Source organism: Mytilus californianus, unplaced genomic scaffold, assembly GCF_021869535.1.
Source record: "Mytilus californianus isolate M0D057914Y unplaced genomic scaffold, xbMytCali1.0.p SCAF_3, whole genome shotgun sequence".
NCBI lineage: Eukaryota > Metazoa > Mollusca > Bivalvia > Mytilida > Mytilidae > Mytilus > Mytilus californianus.
The window spans coordinates 129,507,205-129,526,576 of NW_026262679.1; the positions used below are offsets into that span (position 1 = coordinate 129,507,205).

At 31.5% G+C, this 19,372-nt stretch overlaps 3 long non-coding RNA genes across 3 annotated transcripts; 2 read left to right on the plus strand and 1 right to left on the minus strand.

Annotated features, from left to right (window-relative positions):
* Positions 1 to 479: 479 nt before the first annotated feature.
* On the plus strand, positions 480 to 3,812 carry LOC127736211 (uncharacterized). Its single transcript, XR_007998858.1, has 3 exons — positions 480 to 544; positions 1,262 to 1,352; positions 3,613 to 3,812. It is a non-coding gene; the product is annotated as an uncharacterized LOC127736211 (long non-coding RNA).
* On the plus strand, positions 3,807 to 9,508 carry LOC127736214 (uncharacterized). The gene is made up of 3 exons (XR_007998861.1): positions 3,807 to 3,840; positions 8,600 to 8,869; positions 9,437 to 9,508. It is a non-coding gene; the product is annotated as an uncharacterized LOC127736214 (long non-coding RNA).
* Positions 9,509 to 14,924: 5,416 nt separating this feature from the next.
* Positions 14,925 to 18,997, minus strand: LOC127736209 (uncharacterized). The gene is made up of 3 exons (XR_007998856.1): positions 18,923 to 18,997; positions 15,730 to 15,826; positions 14,925 to 15,076 (listed from the first exon to the last, which is right to left on the minus strand). It is a non-coding gene; the product is annotated as an uncharacterized LOC127736209 (long non-coding RNA).
* Between the last annotated feature and the right edge of the window lie 375 nt (positions 18,998 to 19,372).

Below are 19,372 nucleotides of genomic sequence, written 5' to 3' on the forward strand. Positions count from 1 at the left end.
ATACACAACACATATTTTTTGATAAAATTCTTAGGTAACTCAATCAATGCGGTAAATGAATGATTAAACAGACCGTAACCAAGGCAAAGTGCAGGAAATGAGTTAATATGGAATTGTTATGGATATCAATAAAATCCAAAGTCCAAAGATAGCAAAACTGTATTAATATACTGGATTAAAGATTCTGGATATTTAATAGATATAGTTTTATATACAGTATCAGTAATGCTATGCTGCTAAGATGGGGAAACTGATAAGGTTTGCATTGTGTGGATTCTGTTGTATATTTTTGGTTGATACAGCTTTGGGTGAAATAATTCCAACACCTCGTATAAAGAGACAAGATAATTTATATGCATTAGAATCTATAATACGGAGCATCAAACCAACATCTTTCTACACATGTGCTGCAATTTGTCTGCAGATGAAAATATGCAAGTCTTTGAATTATTATAAAGACGAATGGAAATGTGAACTGAATTTTGGTCGATCTACCAAAGAGAAAACTTCTGTAACTTTCGTCGATGCAATTGACATACCTATGGTAAGTTGATTATTTAAATATAAAAAAAACGGTAAACATTTGAATTACATTTATTTTTGATTGTCTTTAAACCTTACTCGAATTTTGATATAAAAAGGCAAATAATTTTTATATAATTTGCATATCTGCAAATTCTTGTAAATAATTTGGTCCGTTAGAATTGTTTCCTTGGTTTACACTGTTAGTTATCCCTATCTATATATATTAATAGCGAGTCACCATTTGGATATCTGTCGAACTAATTTAAATTGCATTCGGTATAGATATTGAGACTAGTTTTTTTTTCTTCCAAGCTTGCAAATAATAGCACATATTCTGGTGAATGTTAGAGTCTTCAGTACAAATATGGCTTTAAAGGACCGACATGCAACTGATCGACTATAATAGCATTTAACAGTACCAATTTTTCTGCATCAGATGCGTATTTATACAATTGCTGTATCTTCAGTGATGCTAGAGGCCATAATATTTTTAAACCCAAAACTTATTGCAAACGTTGATGAGCTGATAAAACCAAAAAGAACAAAAAGTAAAACCTAACCAGAAAGGAATCAGAGCTATGCATTAAGGAGATAAATTCCTTAATCTAAAATGATTTCGAAATTTTAAAGTGTGAAGTTTTAGATTAAAGAGCAAACAAAAGAAACGCTTTAAAGTTTCTCAACAAAAGTTTCTATATACATGTAGATAATGATCGTTTCTTTGGATATATTGTAGGAATATGCAGGACATTGCAAAAACCATAACTGTACACGTGAAGAGAGATGTTTTACAGATAAAAGTCTCAATGTTCTATGCTTACCGTTAAGTACGTAGATATTTTAATACATAAATTTGTTCATTTAAGTAATAACTATTTTGGTAGTATCAATATTACACAGAAGTTTTCTTTATCATGTTAAATTACCAAATGTGTTTTTCCTCTCAATAATTGATACCTTTTTTGTTTCAAAATTTCCTATTTTAACATAAATGAAAACATATTTATTCAAAAAATCTTGCCAGAAACTGCATACATACTTTTTTTATGTTGACACAAAAATGTATACTTAGTTATAATTTCTATTCATCCTCTTGCTACTCATGTGTTCTTTTTTTACGTGTTCTATTATGTATTTATTAGTTCTATTATGTATTTATAAGTTCTATTCATCTTTTGATACTTTTTTTATTTTGAATATTTGCTTTTCAGCACTACCGAAGACATATTTTAATTTTCGAAATGCACATAATTATGGTGCGGCAAATTAAATTCGTTATCGTTTAATTTGAACAACTCAGTGAGTAACGTAGAGGCGCCACTTGTAGGAAATAAATTTTTCAAATGCGTATATTAAGCATCTTAATGACATACGCTATCTTGTAAAAATATAAAAAAACACACTATGTAGAACTATATTTTGAACAAATATCAAACGTTCCATACGTCAAGATGCTTGTACCAGCGATTTATTTCTTCATCCACTTCTTTTCATAACTTTGAATTAATATTTTTCTCATTGGGGTCGTATCTCTAGATTTCCATTCAGCTTTATCTTAAACATCTTTTAACTATAACGATATCTGAATTGTATCAGTTCAGATAATTTTTTTGTGTGTTTGTTAAAGTTTGTTATTTGTTTTTGTGAAATTTAAAAATGTTGAATAATAGATGTAACTACCTCCTGAATGAAATAAGTACAGGGCAATCTGTTTCGACATCCTGAATGATACGAATACAGGATTATCTGTTTCGACCTCCTGAATGATACAAATACAGGATTATCTGTTTCGACCTCCTGAATGATACCAATACAGGTTTATCTGTTTTGACCTGAAAACAAAACAAAAACAAGGCAATCTGTTTCGACCTCCCGAATGAAACAAATACATGCCCTACTTCTTTATCCTTATTGTGCAAATATACCGCGTAAAGCCATACCTCTATATAGCAAAAAGAACAGTGCTGTAAATTTATTATTCTTGAACGTGAAGTATTTTTTATCAAAGATACCAGGATTTTGATTCGGCACTCCAGATGCACGTCAGCAGCAATCGAATCACAACAGTTGGAACTCGTAGCTATTCATTCTCGAAGTTGAAGAGCAATGATTTTTAATCAAACCTATGCCTGAATTGTATTTCAATTGATTTCAACATTATATAAAACGAAAATATACAAAAAAAATATCGCATGAATAATAAATCATATCGTGCTGACTATTGAGTTGATGATAGTCAAACCATCTCATCGAAAATTTTCATTTTATTAATTGACAAAATCTTTTCTATATCTTTAAACCTAACATTAGGGTTTTTTTTACAGATTGCCTTGTACTTATTTCATTCAGGAGGTAGAAACAGTTTACCTTATACTTATTTCATTCAGGAGGTCGAAACAGATAATCCTGTATTCGTATCATTCAGGATGTCGAAACAGATTGCCCTGTACTTATTTCATTCAGGAGGTAGTTACAGATTGCCTTGTACTTATTTCATTCAGGAGGTAGAAACAGATTACCCTGTACTTATTTCATTCAGGAGGTAGAAACAGATTACCCTGTACTTATTTCATTCAGGAGGTCAACACATATTGCCCTGTACTTATTTCATTCAGGAGGTCAACACATATTGCCCTGTACTTATTTCATTCAGGAGGTCAACACATATTGCCCTGTACTTATTTCGTTCAGGAGGTAGAAACAGATTACATTGTACTTACTTAATTCAGGAGGTAGAAATAGATTGTCTTGTATTCGTATCATTCAGGATGTAGAAACAGATTACCCTATACTTATTTCATTCAGGAGGTCGAAACAGATTACCCTGTACTTATTTCATTCAGGAGATCGAAACAGATTGCCCTGTACTTATTTCATTCAGGAGGTCAACACATATTGCCTTGTACTTATTTCATTCAGACGGACAAGATCTAAAAGTTTTTAAAGTATGTTGAAATACTGAATATAAAAGACATGTATACATAAAGAAAAAAAGTAGCTTTAAAGTTTGATATGAAACGTTCCTTGTAAAATTCTTATGTCAAAGCGTACATCCCTTTGAGTATCTGACAGAACCAATCTTTTCAGACATAGAATGTGGAAGCGGAATAGAAGAAATTCCAAATGCATCCTGGAAGAACGAAGGTTCGTTGATGGGAAACGAAACGTATTACACATGTGAAAATAAAACAGTTCATTTACCAGAAAAATGCAACAGAAATATTTGTGTAAATTCAACTGCTCCCTGGAAAGTTATAACTGACGTTGCATGTCAACCAAATGGAAGATGGGACGAAACTGCATTTTCTTGCATTGGTAAAAGTTATTATATTATTATCTTAAATTCATCATATTACATCTTACTGAATATTATTATAGAGAGTTGAAAAAGGGCAACGATTTTTCAACTGATTTTTATAGTTTCTTCTTATGTTGTACTGTTACATCAATGTCCAAGATTAGGGAGAGGATTTTACGCCTTCAAACTAGTTTAACCCCGCCACAGTCTGTATGTGCCTGTCCGAAGTCAGGAGCCTGTAATTCAGTGGTTTTCATTTGTTGCCGTGTTACATATTTGTTTTTTGTTCATTATTTTGTACATAAATTTGGCCGTTAGTTTTCTCGTTTGAATTGATTTACATTTGTCATTATGCGGAATGGGATTTGCTCATTATTGAAGGCCGTACGGTGACCTATAGTTTTTAACTTCTATGTCATTTGGTCTCTGGTGGAGAGTTGTCTCATTGGTAATCATACCACATCTTCTTTTTTATAACGAGAACAATATTTATATCATTTTCATCTATTGTTTATAACCCATACCGCATAGTAAGCTATTAAAGGTCCCAAAATGACAAATGTAAAAGAATTCAAACGAGAAAACTAACGGCCTGATTTATGTATAAAACAATGAACGAAAAACAAATATAATATACGACAATAAACGATAACCACTTAATTACAGGCTCCTGACTTGGGACAGGCACATAAAGAATGTGGCGGGGTTTAACATGTTTGAAGGCGCCAAAACTCCTCTAACTTGGTGCAATGATGCAACGGCACTTTGCTCATTGTTGAAGGCCGTACGGTGACCTATAGTTGTTAATTTCTGTGTCATTTGGTCTCTTGTGGAGAGTTGTCTCATTGGCAATCATACCACATCTTCTTTTTTTTATAAAACGAAAAAAAACCCATATGATATACAGCAATAAACGACAACCACTCATTTATAGGCTTCTGGCTAGGGTCACGCACATATATAATGTGACAGGCGCCAAACTCTCCCCTAACCTTGGACAGTGGTGTAACAGTACAACATAAGAACAGACTATAAAAATCTGTTGAAAAGGGCTTATCTCATCAGATTGATCAGCAGAATAACAACTAAAAAATAATAGAATGGACGTGACAGGGAATTTATACATACCACAACAAGAACCTATTGTGAGCAAGATAACATACCTCTGGCCACAAATATGATATACATGGGCGTTTTAAAAATGCCCCCTCTCGAAATAATGAAGATTTTTAGACTACCCACCTCATCATTTGTTTTGATAACAGGAAAGCTTCATCAAAATTTGGAGAGGAACTGATAAAGAAGGAAATGTCCTTGCGACAAGAATTTATGTAACTGTGACTTGACTATAAGTGATGCTTTTCACCTATTGCAGTTTTTCCAAAATTCTGACCAAATTGCAATTTGTTTTATTAATCCAAACTGTTCAACTGGTCAGAAATTTCAACAAACTGTTGTCGAAAAACATAGTCAATTGGTGAAAGTGCAAAGTGACAAAATAGAGCATACTTACAATCCTATAAGACTTTCATTCCATTTCAATGATATGATGAAAAATCAGTCTAACAGTTTCTATATAAATTTGATTGTAATTGTCATACAAAAGGTGATAGGTTGTAAATGTTGAATTGTTAAAAAAATGTCTAAATTTAAGTTTTTGAATTATTTCTAATAAAATAGTGTTATTCTATGCATACTACAACGCTTTCTTTGAATTAATCTCTAAAATACTTGCTGAAATATACTTGAAGCTTAAATGTATTCTCTTGAAGTTTTAAAGGGAGATAAGATCAATATTTCAAAATATCAATGATTTTAGATTATCTCCCATGGAAACTTGTTAACAACGTGTTGTAATTTCACATATTCTGTGGATTCATTTATTTTCGTGGGTATCAATTTTCGTGGATTGAGGAAAACATTTTTGAGGATATTTTATTTCGTGGTTTTGTCAATCTCTGCATACAGAGCCTATAGAAAATTTGTGATTAGTTGTACATTTGAATTCGTGGTTCACCTGTGCCCACGAAACCCACGAAAATTGGTATCCAACGAATAATAATGAACCCACAGTATTTTACTGAATATAAGATGTTTTAATTCAAATGATATCTGATTCTTATGAAAGAGGGACGAAAGATACCAGAAGGACAGTCAAACTCATAGATTGAAAACAAACTGACAACGCCATGGTCAAAAATAAAAAGACAAACAGACAAATAATAGTACAGATGACACAACATAGAAAACCAAAGACTAAGCAACACGAACCCCACCAAAAACTGGGGGTGATCTCAGGTGCTCCGGAAGGGTAAGCAGATCCTGCTCCACATGTGGCACCCGTCGTGTTGCTTATGTTATTACAAATCCGGTAAATAGTCTAATTCGGTAAGTCACATTCGTGAAAAAGGAGGGTATTGTAGTTATGAATATAGAAGACTTTTCGAAAGAAAATTGTATGAAAGCTTAATTTGGACATTTTTATTGCAATTCAAAAATTACTACCTATCACCTTTAGCATGACAATTGCAATACAATTTGTATAGGAATTGTTAGACTGATTTTTCAATATATCAATGAAGTGAAATTAAAGTTTTAAAGGATTGTAAGTATGCTTTATTTTATCACCTTGCGCTATCACCACTTGACTGTTTTTCTACAGCAGTTTGTTGAAATTTCTGACCTGTTGAACAGTTTGGTTTGATAAAATGAATTGCAATTTGGTCAGAATTTTAGATAAACTGCAATAGGTGGAGAGCAACCCTTACAGTCAAGTCACAGTTACATTTTTACAAGTCATCCTGTTGAAAATTGAACTAGTTAGCATTACAACAAAGTGATGACGGACGACACATCACATTGTAAATATTAAGTAATGACCCCTTAATTATGTATTATTTGTGTTGAAACGCCTGTTTTTGTCAATAATTCTTAACAGTTTTGAGTATAATTGTCTTTGGCCGTTACCTCTGATCCCAGAAACTTTTTGTGCCTAGGAATTCAATATCATCATTGTAATCTTTTGGTTACAAAACATTTTGGATCGTTGGGTTTGGCTAAGGGATTCCTCAAGCTTTTAGGTCTGAAAAATGCATAAAATCATCGTATTTTAGCAATATTTCCAAAATGCACTGACTTTGAAGCCTTGAATGTACTATAGTGAAGAGAATTGTTTAACCTAGTAGTAAGGCTTTTAAAATAAACCTATTTAAAAACCAAATTATGGATAAGTTGAAATTCAAGGCCATATTTGGCCTAAGGTGAACCATGTCTAAAATTTGGACTGCCACTGGAAAAGAAGGCTATGTTTGATAGGAACAGAAATTTTAGCTTGTAACAGGCAATATATGGACCCGACAGAGAGTTGTTGCAAGGGTAACATGCAGCGTATGTGGCAATCATCCTGCACAGAGCATCGGATTTACATCCTTAACAGGATGTGACTGTGTATACACCCCCCACAGTCGAACAGACGCCCCAATTCGTCAACTGCCGGGCGGGATAAGTCCACGAATGACCATTTTCTATACTCCAGTCAACTTTTGCAAGTGTGGGATTGAATATCGCTTGGAGTAAGGCCTTGGCTAATACTCAAATAAAAATGACAAGATATCAAAACTAGAGACACCAAAAGAGCCTGTAATGATTGTTTAATATTTTCGCAGAAAACTGGCAAAATGGTAAAAAAATCATCATTTAAGGACAATAACTTCTATAACGAGTCCACTGAAGGTTCTTACATTTGAGATATTTGCTAATTATTTTTGTTGTTTCAAATTTCGCTCTATCTTTTTTTGTTCTCACATATATAAACTATTGAATTGAAAAAAAGTCATGAAAGAGCAATAACTCCTATAAGAAGTTGACTGATGATTTTGGCCATCTCGACTTATTTGTAAATAAAGGCAACAGTAGTATACCGCTGTTCAAAAGTCATAAATCGATTGAGAGAAAACAAATCCGGGTTACAAACTAAAACCGAGGGAAACACATCAACTATAAGAGGAAAACAACGAAATAACAGAACACAGAAGTGCAACAAAAAACAAACAACAATGCAACATTCATAGAAACGAACTATTAAATAACAACTATGTAAACCTGTATTTTCTGGTCATTTTGCTGTTTACAATTGCGCTCTATCTATTATAGCTTTCATTTTTTTTATTGTCACCCGAAAGCCAAAAATAGGTAAAAACTGTCGTTTAAAGGCAATAAATTTTACAAGGATTACTATGAATACGTTGGTCAGATCTTTCATTCAGTACAGAAATTATTCTAAGGATGATTGTTGAATTGGACTTTTAATTTGAAAGGACGACAGACGACGAACTTCAAATAATGATGATCCTTAACAAAGTCAGCTGATGAGACTTGTTGACAGCATTCAAAGTTTCCAAAAAAAACACGTAAAATTTAAAAACCATAAAATACTGATAATTATGCTAATAATTCGATAGATATAAGAAGATGTGATATGAGTGCCAATGAGACAACCCTCCATCCAAGTCAAAATTTATAAAAGTAAACCATTATAGGTCAAAGTACGGTCTTCAACACGTAGCCTTGGCTCACACCGAACAGCAAGCTATAAAGGGCCCCAAAAATTACTAGTGTAAAACCATACAAACGGAAAAACCAACGGTCTAATCTATATAAAAAACGAGAAACATGTTTGATTTAATATATGTAAAAATTCAGTTACTATAAAAACTATATTAAATATTATGTTTCATAATTCCACAAAGATACACTTATATTATACTGATTTTGTAGATTGCTTCGAAAACCTTAGTGGTACAAAAGTTAACACTTCAAAAACATTGACCGGCCAAAATTGCCAAAGATGGGATGAAACTTCTCCACATGATCTATCTTCCGAACTTGTAACTGCAATGTTTCCAGACCATACTATCTCAGCCGCAGATAATTACTGCCGCTCTCCAGTAACTGGAAATGAACTCGAACGGCCGTATTTTTGGTGTATGACAGGAGATCCGAAAATGAGCTTCGATGTTTGTTCCGTTCCAATGTGTTACACTGAAGGTTTGACTTAATAATAAAACTCAAACTCGAGTACTATCTTCTATATTTCCTTTGAAATTTGCTTAATAATTATAGACATTTTTTGTAATCAATAAAACGATAATGACCATTCATGCTCTAAGCATACACACAAGTTTTACAGTGAAAATATATATCCCAAGAGTCAATATCAAATCCTCAACGATGACAAAAATCGAACAATATACAAAAAGTTTAGATTGCATCGCTTCTTTTTCCTTGTGTCACTGAACGACATCGGAATAAGATAAGTGGTGAAGATTGTGGTTGAACTTGTGAATCATTTAATCTATCGCAGTTAACTGTGTCCGACCCAACGCAGACGTAGAAAGGATGTTTTTTTTTAATTTGTGTTCGTTTTGTACTGTCTTTGTATTGTTTTGGTATCTCGTTATTAAGATTTTTCCATCCAGACTTTGTTTTAAGTCATTCTTACAATTTGAAAAACAACACCAATATAAATAGCCAACACATACAGATAGTCATACAAAATAAGAATACATGTGAAAATCCTGATATACCTTAAGAGTCTATTTTATTTTTTTTCAGATCCAAATAATCATTACCAACAACTACCCGACACGACTTATTCACACACTAATCATTTTGCAGACGTACCAATCACCCGATTTAAGTGTTATGAAAAAAATAGTACGGCCATTCTGGAACATTGTCCTGTGTCTCGGTATGAAAAAAGAAAATGGTCATCGGTAAACGTATCATGTTCAGGTAGGAATAACATCGTCTTGTTTTACTGATTAGGACCGTGCATTGTCGTACACTCGTTAACCCAACTGTTTCGATTTTCATATAATCTTGTAGAGTTTGTTTGTTCGTACAGCATAGTGACGTCACTGTTGGTCAGGAATGTAGTTATCATTTCATGACAGACGTTTCAAAATACAAGGAACAAAAAGAGAGAAGAAAAAAGGCGTGATTAAATTATAATCAAATCAACTTATAAAAAAAAATGCATTACTTAAATCTGATATAACTTTAATTCATTATAATGCAAAATACGAGCGCTGATACGTACGTTGAAAACGCTTATGGACTAATAGAATAGAGAAAGGAAATGAGGAATATGTCAAGGAGACAACCACCCGATCAAAGAGCAAAAATCAGCCATAGGCCACCGATGGGTTTTCGACGCAGCGAGAAAATCCCACACCCGGAGACAGGCTTCAGCAGTCTTCAATATATATAAAATTGATAAACACCCGATAAAAATCTGTACTAAAGTAACGAGAGTATATCATCCAATTAACTTTCAAAGGATTGATGTATGATTTTATTGTTTTATGTTTTCGGAACCAAATGATGGTCTTGTCATACTTTTTCCTTTAAAAACAAAAAATAAAAGTAGGTTCTAGAAAGTGTGTCAATCGAAATTTCGACAGCTAACGATACAAAGAGGGTGCACTGGAAATTGGAAGAACATTTTTGCTTGCAACAGGCCACCTTCAGATCCTTCTAAGTGATGTTACAATTCCTCTTTAACGTGCGAAGAGCGTGTTATCATGTTCAAACATTGCTGACTCTTTGGTTGTTTAAAGATCTACAAAGCATTAGTATAGTCAATACTGTGTAGGTTTAATAAACATATAATTAGATATTAAAAAAAATCATTTGTTTGTTATTAATTCCTCTGCAAGGAAAAATGTAACTGAAAAATCATATTTGAAAAATTAATTATAAGAACACTGTTTGTTTTTGCTTGAAATTTCTTAAAAGCGACGCAACAGCTTTAAAGCATCCTTAATAATTTCTGATATCACCTGACATAGGAAACTTATATAGTTATGTAAACATGGAATGTCATATTTTTTAAATATAACATTGTTGAATAATTGCTTTGATAAAATTTGTATTTCATTTTCAAATGACTTATGCAAATATGAGCCATACGGTATATAAGTTAATTAGCGATGTATTGGTGATATAATATTCAGAACAAAGAGATTTATTTGCTTTATTTGAAAAAAAAACCCCAAACATGTTATAAAACAAAAGAAATATTTAGTTAAGTCATGGTAATTTAAATATCTTTCAGATGCTGATTGTTACGATCCAGGTTTTGCTTACAGAGGGAAAATGACATGCACTGTAACAGGGAGGACATGTCAGAACTGGGACAGTCAAACACCTCATGTACATACAACTGTACTGGATGACCCAAAGGACCAGACTAGTAATTACTGTCGCAATCCCGGGGATGGTTACAGTGTACCATGGTGTTTCACAACGGATCCAAAAGTCAAATATGAATACTGTTGGATCCCAAATTGTTAGTATCTCTCAATATTGAGAGTTATTGCAATTTGACAAAATAGTTCAACATGAGTTTCTACGGCGCAAAATTTCTGTAATGTTATAATAAAATTTGTCTTTAATAGGTTAATCTAAACCACACGTCGTAGACGTATTGTGTTGGCCTCTATTGTTATTAAAGAAAGTTTGAAACTTGTCGTTTTTGCTCCATTTTTAGGATGATTATTATTATCATTCTTTCTCGCAAAGGAACTGAAACCGCGACAGTTCTCAGAATTTTCATATATGTGTGACCAAGCTAAAAGTCGATTCTCATATCTTTTTGGACTTTTACTTAGAATTTACAATTCTGACATTTTAGACTTAAATTCATTGTGTTCAATTAATTATTTTATATTTTGGTTTCAATTAACATTTCTTATCCATAGCTTTAAATCAACATGCTTTGATGTGTTACATCATAGTAATTTGAAATTCTCAGTTTGGACATTGAGTGTAATATAAACCATCACACATCAGCGAACGAACCATCGCACTTCAGCGCAGTCCATCGCACTTCAGCGTGACCATTGCACTTCAGCGTCCCCATCGCACCCCGAGTCCTACATATATATAGGTGTTAAATTACTTGTTTGCTAAATCAATGAGCCAGCAACATAACAACAAAAACAGAAAAAAACATCTTCATGGTATTATACGTCTTTCATTATCTTCAAACAGAGGAAGACATAAATCAGCTGACAAAATATAAATTATTTGACAATAAAATCAATTTTCGAAAAAAGAAAATGTTGAATGTAAACAATATGATGCCGATTATCCTTGATAATATTTTTTCATCATAGACTTTCCTGTCATTGTGCCTACACCAACAGGTGAATGTACTGTTTGGTAATGAGGCTGGTTTCTGAAATGCAAGTTCCCTAAAAAAAAAGAATACATTTTAATTTCTTAACCATTTTCCTCATTATATAAGGAAAAATTATTTCATAATTAGCAATAACTCCATGAATAATTTTAACATATGTTTTAGAAACATCTTTTTGTTTACTTTAGTTTTCACATTTGATTCATTTTTGTTGCTTTTTAATCTTCACTTTTATGCATATAGATTACAATGATAAAAAAGGGTTTTATATATTTAATACATGAAATATACTTAACCAAATATACTTAATTTGACCATTAAAATAGTAAGTCGGGTCAAATGAGTACATTTCCACGAAAACAGCACATAAAAGTAATAAAGTTATTACCAAAATAACTTTCATAGTCCTATAAAGATTAAAAAGTCATTACATGGACTTTGTTTATAAATAATGATAAAAAAAAAAAACCAACCAGACAGACAGATATGCGCCAAGAAAGTAATTCAATCATTGATATGCAATAAAAGGGTTATTTCATTAATACTGGTGAATATTATCTCTCGTAGAATAAATACTTCACTGCACTCGCAAATATGTACTAAATAAAAATCTACTTTGGACAATATTCACCAATAATAATGAAAAAACCCTATATTACTGTCATTCTTAATTTGAAAAAAAGAAATTTATACCAAGAATAGTCGTTTCTTTCCAGTTTTTACAATGTTAATTATTTTTGTTTAATCCGTTTGTCCCTTTTTTCACATATACGAACCAGCATCAAGTTAGGTTTAACAACCTTTCGTCGATTTTAAAATATTTTTGACTTTTGAAATTTAAAACTCCAAAACAAGGTCAATTTTCAAATAATTCCAACTTAAAGCAGATTTGTTAGCGCGTTTAAATAAAAAAAAATGTTTGACATACGTCATTGATACATTAACCCGTGGTTAAGTGAGTAATATTTGTACACAAATATGTATAGCACTGAATTGTTTTAAGTCTAGACATACAATAATTGCATTTACTGTCAATGAAAATAACACTTTGTAAATTTCGTGTGTCCGATGCGCTTTTCTTGGTTTACCTTCATCAGGAACGCTCAAACCAAAAATATGTTAAAGCCAATCATGTTAAAAAAAGAAACTTTATAACCAGAAAGGACATAAACAGAATAGCCAGTCATTTATAAGCCATCAGGATTTGGTTGATCGTTATGGAATATCACAGATGACCACGAATATGTTCCAATTGTCGTTGCCTCTTTTCTTTGATTGTGACATAACTAAATGAGATTTATCACCAAATTGTATTGGCATGACACCCTTACGTATGTCACATGTAGAGCAGGACCTGCTTACCTGAGTACCTGACACCACCCATGGTTTTTGGTGGGTTTCAATTTGCTCTGTTGTTGGCCGAGGATTTTTTTCTATACATCCTCCTGGGTTTAGTTTTATAAATATAGTATTATGTGACATGTGTTTTCGTCGTTTTTTATGTATTGCCATTGGGTTGTCGGATTTTCTTCGATTTGTGAGTTAATTTGATATCCCATGCCTCTTTTTTAAAACTAAATTACAGTTTTTAGAGTTTGAATTGATACGAAAGAAACAATTAAAATTTATTTACTTCCCTCTGTCTTCTGTTAATCTTTCTGTTTTACTTTTTTGTTAAAACAATTAATATGATATACTACTTTATACAAAGGTTCATTTTTGACAGGAAAAAGATATAATACTATGCAGAAATGTTTCGAACTAGAACGGAATTAATACTGCAATATAAATAATAATGTAAAAAAAATATTTAAAGAAATTGCATCACTAATTCTTTAATTGTGACACCTTAAAAGTAGAGTTGTACTATAAGGTAAAATAATGATCTTACCTCTTATTTGTTAAGTTTTCATATCATCAATAACACGATGACGAATGAGAAGTAATTAATGCTAGTATTACGTTTTGTCAACAAATACATCAAATTCTCATAAAGAAGGTCGCCCTATATGTCATCACCTTTCGGACAAACTTATTCTATACATTTATTTGTGGAATTATTTTGACGAGGTACAAGAGTAATCCCTATGAAATGCAAATTTCCTAATCGAATTGATAAGCGCATATTCTGTAGTGATGTTTCATAACGATATCATAAAGAATTGTTAAAAAAAACTTTGGAGTTCTGTATTTTTGTTATTTTACTTTGTACGAAATTAATACACTACGTAGTAGTCATTTTCTGGAATTTGTTCTCCAAAGCTTTAAATTTTGGACGATGATTTTTTCACATGAACATAATTACGATGCTTTTTCTACATGAATAATCAGATGTGTTGATACTATTCAATGATACAGCAATCAATACGAACACCATTCCCCCTAATAAAAGACAGAAAAGAGTAGAAATGAAATCTTAATGTCAATATACGATCTTTATCGTAGAATAATGACACTGACGAAATTCCTGACTGCTACAATTGCATAAAGACTTGAAACAAACATCCACAAGACCAAACGAATGAAAATAGAAAAAAATGAAGACGTTTAAAAGCATAAATACAAATATGCCTAAAAAGATCGTTTAATGCCAATTTTTTCCACCTTAATTATGTGCGAATACCCAAGTTATGAAATTAGAAATATTCAGACAGAAGGTATCGTTTAAATCAGGCATATACCGGGGTAATGGATAGTAGTTACTCTAGGGAACTAAAAATTGCTGGAATAAGATATGGGACTCATTGCACAAAAAATCTTTTAATATACTTAATATTTTTCTAGAAAATAAGGTGCTTTTCGGAAATATCCTTTTCAGACTCTTCCTGTTTATAACAATGCATGATTAAATGGTACTTCATACAAGTTATGCTTAGGTAAATAAAAAAAAAACAATCATAGGACGAACATTTTCACTTTTATTCCCGATAAACGAAGTAAATGTTTTTTGCTGCTTAGTTATCATCCCCGGTAATAATGCCTCATCATGCTGTTTTGTCCTCCACCCCGACTTCCAAAGCCAAAGTTTGACAATCCGCCTATCATATTTCCTGAAACAAGAAAAAAAAAACGATGTCTTCATTTCTATTTAACCAGCGATACAAATGTAACTTAAGTTATAACTATATTGCCTTATTCCTATTTGGCAAAATTATGTTCGGCTTTCAATGATTTCCAAATTTCTTAATTGATTTTGCTTTTTAACTGCTTCGATTCGAGCGTCACTGATGAGTCTTATCTAAACGAAATATACGTCTGGTGTACCAATCTATTAGCCTGGTATCTTTGATTAGTTTTTACAAATTCGTCAACCGTCATTTCTATTTCAGTCTCTTCAAAACGGATTTTGTAATCATCATAAAAAGTAGAATGAAGTCGAGACAATTGAAATGATAGGATGTATATACATGGAACATGCCTACATAAAGTCAGGAATATGACAGTTGTTTTCCAATCATTCCGTTGGCTGATATAGTCGAGCGTTTGATTTTTTCAGGTTTTATGACCTTCCACCTTTTTGAATTTACCTTGGAGTTCGATATATTTTCTTGTAATTTATTTATATAACCGAAATACATTAGAGCCATTTTCAACACGCATTAATGAGTATTTCAAAATTACTAGGGAATAATAAATGACACGACATGAAAACATTAACACAATCCACATTCCAATATTTCAATGTAACTGAAAACTGACTTACTTTGGCGGTAAAAGTAATTAGCACTTTGGAAACACTTGACACAACTTTGAAATATCACAATGAGCAATGCTATAACTACCAGGATCTTCATGGCTTACTACAAAACAACAATGAAGTAGTTTTAAAGTATAATTAAATATAATTATAATAGAAAAACAACATTACTAGGATATGAAACAGTTTAAACAAAATCTATATTCTATTTTTCAAATACAACCTTTAGCACATAATTTCCATTTATATCGAAAAGCAATATAAAATGAAACGGTAGATTTGTTGTAATTCCGCTAACCTTATAGATTGAGATTAGCACGGCTATTTTTCAAGAGAATTGGTAGCCAGCCCTCGACGAAGGTTTTTTTAACGACCTTGACTGCCCTGACTTGAGGGTCTTGCACGGTCGATTCCAAGACAACTTAATACTATATATATAAATTTCAAAGGATCTAAATTTTGGCCATTAGAATTTTAAACTTTTCAAAACAACATAAATATTGTATATTAATATATGTCTTTATAAAAAAAAAGTAAATAACAAAATTTATTCAATTCAAATAATTAATAATTATTAAACATTAAATGAAATATTCATTAACCAATATGAAATTTGTAGATACAAAAATGGGAGCTAACACCCCATTTAAGTTATATTTAACTAATGTTAATTTGTCGAATGTCTAAATATAGATGTGAACTATGTGATATAATCATTTCCAACTATTATAGAATAAAAAAGACAAAATATGAAATTATCTTTATGAAATTTCCGTTGATTTATTGTCAAATTTAAAAAAAAAAAACAGTCGTTTTACTAGAAATGGGTTAAAATAACGTTGCTCATTGATTATCGTTTACGAACTCACTACTTCTTATAAATTCCCTAATATATAAATTATCAAATTAAGACATATTGAAAGGACATAACTCGTAAGAAACTTGGATAAAATAAACAAAGAATGGAAACACTTGAAGAAATGTCTAGTCAATATAATGTTAAGGTTACGAGAACGTAAAGATGGAGTGAATAGTTGAAAGGAACATGTAATACTATGTGAAGAATAAAAACAACATCATCCAAAAGAAAAAAGAGAGACAACCAACCAAAGGGACCACAATATTACTACAAATGTATATATCTAATTATAATCATGAACATATAGTGAAAGAACTCGTAGCTCATAGTTAGAATGTCTATCATGTTATTATAACATCGAACAAACAAAATTAGATTTTTTGAAAAAAAAGATATTCATTGCTTGATATGGGAAATGATTTCATTTAAAAAAAAATGTATTTTAAAAGAATTGAAGATATTAAAGTAGTATAGTAAACAAATTGTTTTACTTTAGCCTCTAGCTGCTCTAAAATATGCATTGTTACAGTGAAATTTGTACCGTACTTTCTCAGGCAAAGTTGACCTTAGATGGATTTGGCTATTATTTGCACGTCCTGTGGTCATATTGATTTTCAGCTATTTCGGTTCTTATACATTCTCGGCTTCCAGGTATTCGGCTTTTTGCATTCCTGACGAAGGTTAAACCAGAAAAGCGCTTCGGATGCTTGAAATCTATATAGTGATGTTTTTTTTTATTTAAATGATACAGAGAGTTGTAATTTATATTCATGGAATATTGCTTTTTAAATAATAAATTTTAGCTCACATAAGGCTTTTTGTGGTCCCCTAAACGCATAAAATAGTTAAACTTTGAAATGGAACTAGATTTCTGAAAAAGACATTTAGATTTTGTTTTAGTTATATATGTTTTTGTTTGTTCATGATGTCCTTGATCACTTCATAACTTTGTTTTCAAATTCAAGGGAGGCATCAATCGCGTGCACAAGTAAACTGATTTTGATCTAAAACGGTCATTTTGATCGGAACAACTCTTTAAAGACCAAACTTCTATGTCATTTGGTCTCTGGTGGAGAGTCGTCTCATGGGCAATTATACCACATCTTCTTATTTTTATATGAACAATAAATTATACATCATTTTCAGTTTTTCAATCAATTTTCAGACTAACCCATTGTAGTAAATTCAGTACTGTTAAGACATTTCGCTTGCAGCCCATTAAGATATGCTCGGTCTATTTTTATATCTGTTTATTATCTGCTATTTACCTGTACAAATCCATTTTATACTAAATTGTCTGAAATGCTAGTGAACAATAATGAATTGACTACAAGCGAACTGTCTGAATAATACTGAGTTGACTGCAAGCGAACTGTCTAAACAGTACTCAATTGACTGCAAGCGAACTGTCTGAACAGTACTGAATTGACTACAAGCGATCTGTCTAAACAGTACTGAATTGACTACAAGCGATCTGTCTAAACAGTACTGAATTGACTACAAGCGATGTGTCTAAACAGTACTGAATTAACTACAAGCGATCTGTCTAAACAGTACTGAATTAACTACAAGCGATCTGTCTAAACCGTACTGAATTGACTGCAAGCGAACTGTCTGAACAGTAATGAATTGACTGCAAGCGAATTGTCTGAACAGTACTGAATTGACTACAAGTGATCTGTCTAAACAGTACTGCATTTTCCACAGTTGACAGTATGAAAATTGATTGAAAATCTGAACATGGCAGAAGAATTAATTGTTCAGACTTTTCAGATCTTGATAAAATCAAAATGACCATTTCCTACTAAAATTCATTTGTTAATGGTGCATTGATAAAAATGATTTTTTTGGTGCTAAACCTTAATACATTTCTTAAATTATTTTTTTTGTTTGTTTTATCCATTATACGGCCAAATATAAATGACTAAACAACATGCAAGACAATTTTTTGATTTTTCCGTCATTCCAAAATCAATCAAAATTTCAGTTTTTTTGGGTTTTCTTATTGTTGACTAACAGTTTCACCTATCATACAAATTTTCCCCACATTTTGAATCTTATTTGATATTGTTGCTTTAATTCAAAAAACCTATTGAGAATTAATTCTGATGAGTCTTTTGACTTTTTCCTTAATGCACGAAATGAAAGAAAATTTAAAAATGCATTCTGCACAAAACGTAGATTATAATGAACGAGATTTTTCATTACTGGTATTAACAAACATTAATTGAAAATTAACATTCTTAATCTTACTGTTAAGCTGAAAATTATTAGAAATATTTAAAACCAATCGTTATATATCTCTTTAATCACAAACATATTAAATATGCAAACACTTACCACAAGGTATCTGAAATCAGATAAATTAAGCTTCTAGACCTTGATGTTAAATGTTTAAATTTATTTGAATTGTATATCATTCTGTAATTATGTCAACATGATAATGTTTAATAATAGTTATTTTGATGATCAATTTTCCGTTTTTATGTTACGAATGTTAAAGGTTATGCTAATATAAACATTTTTATGGAGTTGTTTACTGCTAATTTGGTCATACACATAAATACTAAAAATAGGTGAATTACATAACCTTGATTATTTTTGCATAAATTATGATACGTAAAAATTATAATCCTGGTTTCATTTATATTCATTCTAGTAAATTCATATGGCGTTCATTGCACTACATTTAAAGTTCGCAAAAAAAAAAAACGGGAAAAAATGAAGAAAAACAAAAACCAAAATGAAAGGAATTTTATCAATAAAACTTATGATGGATGCCACACACGA